We start from the raw sequence: 6,183 nt of genomic DNA on the forward strand, positions 1-6,183 counted from the left end.
CCTAGTTTACAGAGGGGGATATGGAGGCACAGTGATGTCATGTAACTGACATATTGTTTTCCTGGAGCAACTAGAAAAAAGGACTAGAGACTGACTGGTTTAGACAACTGGAATTTACTCTCTTAAATTCTGGAGGCCAGAAGTGTGAGAACAGGGTGTCCACAGGGCTGCATTCCCTCTGAAGAAGCTGGGGAAGGATCTGTTCCAGGCCTCTTTCCTGGCTTCTGGAAGCTCCTTGACTTGTGGTCACATAAATCCAGTCTTCACATAGCGTTCTCCTGTCTGTCCCCTTTTTAAAGACACCAGTCGTATTGGATTAGGGCCCATGCTGATGACCTCATCTTAACTTGATTACCTCTGTAAAGAACCCATCTCCAAATAAGGTCACATTCGGAGGGACCTGGGGGTTACCACTCCGGTAGCTTTATTGGGAGGACACAGTTCAACCCATAACAGCAGATAAATGGCAGAACCCAGGCATATGCAACAGACCCAAAGGCTTCATCCTTTGGGAGGAAGATTGTGTAAATTAAGAGCCCAGACTTTCCAGCCAGGCTACAAGAGTCCAAATTCTGGGTTTGTCTTAATTTGGAAATTTGGGGATCTAAGAAGCAGCTTATTAGGCAAAGTGGGCATGGGGGTGAGAAAGGGTGAGGCATCAAGCCCCTCATCACTGTTTGTGACTGAGCTTAATCCCATCGGGAATGCTGGGGGCAGGGCCAGACAATTCCTCACAGCAGCTATTGCCCCCTTTCCCTAGGAGAGGAAGTGTTTACACACCAGTGGAGCTATTCGGGCACCAGTCTCCGTATGGACTGAGGGTTTCCGGCTGATCTGGGCCTGGGCCCTCCTTGTGTGGCTTCCAAGGCAGCCCTCAGGCAAAGAGATGCAGACACTAGCATTTGGAAATCAGCTGGCGGCACCGAAGGTGTCAGGTCCGGGGTAAGGGTAGGGCACATATCTTCTGCCACACTCTGTATGTGGCTTTGAACAAGTGATTTAACTTGTATGTGTACTCTGTACCTGTCTTCTCCCTGTGTGGGGTTGTTGTGAAACTAAGTGAATTAACACATGCTGAGCCCTTGGACCATGTAATGACTGCAACTTAAACATTAACTGTGATTATTATTGACTAAATGATACTGCCCCCTACTGGAAAATGAGTGACCTGGACATCACTTAGAAACACTTGTGCTGGACGGCATTTGGGAGGGAATCTGATCCAACTTCTTAATTTCACAGATGAGGAATTCAGACCTAAGAAAGGGAAGTATCTTGCCCAATGTCACCCAGCTAACATATATGATCATTATAATAGACAACCCAGGCAGCCTCATTCACTTGTTCATTCATTCACTCTCATGTGTGTATATAACTATATACATATATAAAACAGACATGTATATAACAATATGTATATATGTATTTTACATATTTATACATATTTATATCAATATATATTTACATATACACATGTTGTATATGCACATGTGTATATATAATTATATAAATATGTATATAACATATAATTATACATACATATACATGTATATAATTATATACATATATGTGCATATATACACACATATATGTATCACTAGTGTTTGTAAGTGATATTGGGTCACTCATTTTCCAGTAGGGAACAGTATAATTATATACATATATGTGCACACATATACATGATATATATGTTTTTAGAGACTGGGTCTTGCTCTGTCACCCAGGCTGGAATGCAGTGGTGTAACCTTGAACTCCCGGCCTCAAGTGATCCTCCTGTCTCAGCTTCCCCAGTAGCTGGAACTACAGGTGTGTGCCACCATGCTCAGTTAATTTTTTAACTTTTTTGTAGAAACAGGGTCTCTTCATGCTGCTCAGGCTGGTTTGGAACTCCTGGCCTCAAGCAATCCTCTGGCCTTGGCCTCCCAAAGCGCTGGGATTATAGGCGTGAGCCACCACGTCAGGGCTCACTCCCAATATTAAGCACCTGTTTTGTGATAGGCACCTGGAAAACAGTAATTACCAAAACGGTAGCCTCCAAATTTGTTTGATCCCTCACACCACCCATATCAGCAAAAGGTTTTTGCTTTGCTTTGTTTTGTTTTGTTTTGGAGACAGGGTCTCACTCTGTCACCCAGGCTGGAATGCAGTGGCATGATCTCAGCTCACTGCAAACTCCATCTCCCAGGTTCAAGCAATTCTCCTGCCCAGTCTCCCGAGTAGCTGGGATTACAGGTATCCACCTGGCTGATTTTTGTATTTTTAGTAGAGATGGGGTTTCACCCTGTTGGCAAGGCTGGTCTCGAACTCGTAACATCAAGTAATCTACTCGCCTTGGCCTCCCAAAGTTCTGGGATTACAGACGTAAGCCACCATGCCCGGCCCAGTTGAAGGTTTTTGAGTGTGCACTTCCCATATTTATAAGTATATGCATATTGTTGTACTAATATGTACACTATAGGTATTCAATAATATAAATTTTAATAAAGCATAGGCTAGAAATGAATAAACTGACGTTTCTAAATATTTTCTTTCTGTGTACCACAGTGCACCTCACTTAGGAGTTGGCTGGACGAGAACAGGGGAGGCAGAGGAATAGTTTCAGCAGCACAAAGGCAGAGGGAGCCCAGGTGGAGGCCCTTAATCTCACCTGAAGAGGTCAAGGCTGGCGTCGCAGAGGAGGCAGTGCTCATCTTGGATTTTGAAGGATGAACTGAATTTTATCAGGTAGAAAGAAAGAGGAAAACATAAGCTTTTGATCATGGCAAAGATGTGGACATTAGAAAAAGGATTCTAATTTCCTTTACCTCCCACCTCTCCAAAAGGAGTATTTGTATTGGTTTCCAAGTAGCTGTTCTGCATCATAGGATACCCCACCTTATTCCTCAAAGTTCACCCAACCCTGAATATAGGTGAACCTGGAGTGCCCTTGGTGGGTAGAAGGGGAAGAGGAGTTACCTAGGAGAGATGGGGGAACCACCTCATTTGCGTGAGAACTGTGCCCTTCTCCCCTGTGGCCTGAGTTTCCTTCTACCCTCTGCTCCAAGCAGCTCATCAGGAGAGAACCCACTACCTTTCTTACCTCTAAGAAACAGAGCCATGGTGGGGAGTGACACAGGTGTGTGCATATTGGGATGAGAGGGGGATTTGGTGCTGGAAGAAGAAAAGTTGGGAAAGGCTTCTGAATAATGAAAACCCAGAATTTCATAGAAGTCAGCTCATTAATCAGGCTTAGCTTTCATACTTTCTCCAATGGGAAGCTCACCTCTTCTTGGCAGCAGGTTCCAGCTGATAGCACTCATTATTAGAAGAGCACTCTTGTTTCCCATTAAACCAGTATATGGGCCAGGCATGGTGGTTCATGCCTATAATCCTAGCACTGAGGTGGATGGATTTCTGGAATCCAGGAGTTCAAGAGCAGCCTGGGCAACATGTTGAAACCCTATCTCTACAAAAAATACAAAAATCAGCTGGGCCTGGTGGCAAGCACCTGTAGCCCCAGCTACTCAGAGGCTGAGGTAGGAGGATCACCTGATTCCAGGAGGTGACGATTGCAGTGAGCCGTGATTGTGCCACTGTACTCAAACCTGAGCGACAGAGTAAAACCCTGTCTCAAAAAAAGAAAAAAAGATAAATATGCGTCCCCTTTGCCCCTGGCCCTGCATTTCCACATGGGTCCTGACTACTCCCAAGAAGCCCACTAACCAGGTCAGCTGTCTTTGTACTAAGACAGTTCTGCAGAGATTGAGAAATGGTAATCAAAGTGCTTCCACCTCCCACAAAGTGTATTTTAGGTTCTTGTGCAACATTTTGCTAAGTCCTCTCCACAAGCTTTCAGACTCTTAGGATTCATAGTTAAGGGAATCTCTCTTTTTAAAGCTCCCTAAGATTTCTGCAGAGGCTGCCAGATGGTAGCCCCCCTTGTGAGGTGCCCCTCACTGGGGATGGGGAGAGAGGCAACTGTAGGAAGAGGAGGTGCTCAGTAGGGTAAGAGCTCCTGAGTCACCCCCTGCCTTGCCTCCCCCAGTTAAGCAAGAGCGGTGGCAATGGTAATTCAGAAATAGAAAAGAGGATGGCTGAGAGGAGGGGGTAGGAGGTAGGTGGTGGGCAAGGGTCCAAGGCTCATGAAGGTATTTCTGAGGACGCACCACTCTTCAAGTTCATTATTAGACCTCCCAGCTGCAAGGCATCATGGGAACAATCTGTTTGGAATCCAGTGGGTTCCCAACCAGAGAGAGGTTCTCTCCAGCTCCTCTAGGTGGAGCCCCTTTGACAACGCATTCACACACCTGCCTCCAAGAAGATGGGGGCTGGAGCGACCTTTGGAGAGCATAGTCTAACTGCCTCGCTGCAGATGAGAAAACTGAGGCACAGAGTGCTGGAAGAGCAGGGATTGTTAAACAAGTGAGGACGTAGACTCGGCATTAGATAGAGCTAGTTCTCACTCACTGCCTTGCGGTCTTGCATACATTTCTCAACTTCTCTGAACTTCAGTTTTCTTATTGATAAAATATGGATGATGACAATACCTGTCAATATCTCCAGCCAGAGACCACTAGGAATACCCCTCTTCCAAGCTGAACTAGAAGTCGAACAACGTGCGTTTATTACTCACTACGGCGAAGGAGAATGCAGACCTGGGTGATCACACAATGACATCTCATTAAGAGGACGTTAGAAAGGACTTCTAGGACTCAGGCTTGTGTTAGTTGATTTGGGGGACGGTTGAAAGAAGCAGGCTTTGCTCTGCATCGGATGCTGTCAGGAAGTGCAGCAGTTCTATGACTGGGTATCTTAATAAATCTTAGCAGTAAGAAGGGATGACTGGATGGAGGTTAGAGCTGTAAGAAGAGCAGCAGTTGGTAAAGAAGCAGCCAATGTTCATATTAGCCAGGGGAGAGGGCTGCTTGGTTATTTTTGTGGCTTGCTCATATTTTGTCTGTGTTCAAACATGATTATAGTTTAGGCAGTTTTGGTTTTGATCTGTCATGGGCAAAGCATGGCCTTATCTGACACTGATGTTTTGCAAAGTTGTTCATGTTCAGCAGGAGAACATCAAGGCCCAGCTGAATGTCAGGACAGCTCCTGGAAGTCAGGTCTGCTCTTTTCTTTCCTTCCTCCCTCTTTTCTACCTTCCTTCCCTTCTTTCTCTTTCCCTCCCTCCCGCCCTCCCTCCCTCCTTTCTTTCCTTCCTTCCTTCCTTCCTTCCTTCCTTCCTTCCTTCCTTCCTTCCTTCCTTCCTTCCTTCCTTCCTTCCTTCCTTCCTTCCTTCTTTCTTCTTTCTTTCTTTCTTTCTTTCTTTCTTTCTTTCTTTCTTTCTTTCTTTCTTTCTTTCTTTCTTTCTTTCTTTTCTTTCGACAGGGTCTTGCTCTGTCACCCAGGCTGGAGTGCAATGGTGTGATCTTGACTCACTGCCACCTCCACCTCCTGGATTCAAGCGATTCTCATGCCTCACTCTCCCAAGTAGCTAGGATTACAGGTGCATGCCACCATGCCTGGCTAATTTTTGTATTTTTAGTAGAGACGGAGTTTTACCATGTTGGCCAGGCTCATCTCGACCTCCTGACCTCAGGTTCAGGTGATCTGCCTGCTTTGGGCTCCCAAAGTGCTGGGATTACAGGCATGAGTCAGCCTCTGCTTTTTTCTCATGTTGAGCTCATATAATCATAGTGATAATTAAATGCTATGATATTTGTGAAATTCGTTGTACAAGTACATGGCAGAATAACTTCTCGATAAATAGTGCTTAGATGATAAAAGTAATAGTAGTAGGCCGGGCGCGGTGGCTCAAGCCTGTAATCCCAGCACTTTGGGAGGCCGAGACGGGCGGATCACGAGGTCAGGAGATCGAGACCATCCTGGCTAACGCGGTGAAACTCCGTCTCTACTAAAAAATACAAAAAAAAAAAAACCTAGCTGGGTGAGGTGGCGGGCGCCTGTAGTCCCAGCTACTTGGGAGGCTGAGGCAGGAGAATGGCATAAACCCGGGAGGCGGAGTTTGTAGTGAGCTGAGATCCGGCCACTGCACTCCAGCCTGGGCGACAGAGCGAGACTCCATCTCAAAAAAAAAAAAAAAAAAAAAGTAATAGTAGTAATATTCATTAGTAATAATAATGAATAAGTTTATAACAGTGTAATGGAAAAGAGCTTGGTACTAATTAGAGGGGTTAGGCTTTAGTAGCTATT

Source organism: Rhinopithecus roxellana, chromosome 13 (assembly GCF_007565055.1).
Source record: "Rhinopithecus roxellana isolate Shanxi Qingling chromosome 13, ASM756505v1, whole genome shotgun sequence".
Lineage (NCBI taxonomy): Eukaryota > Metazoa > Chordata > Mammalia > Primates > Cercopithecidae > Rhinopithecus > Rhinopithecus roxellana.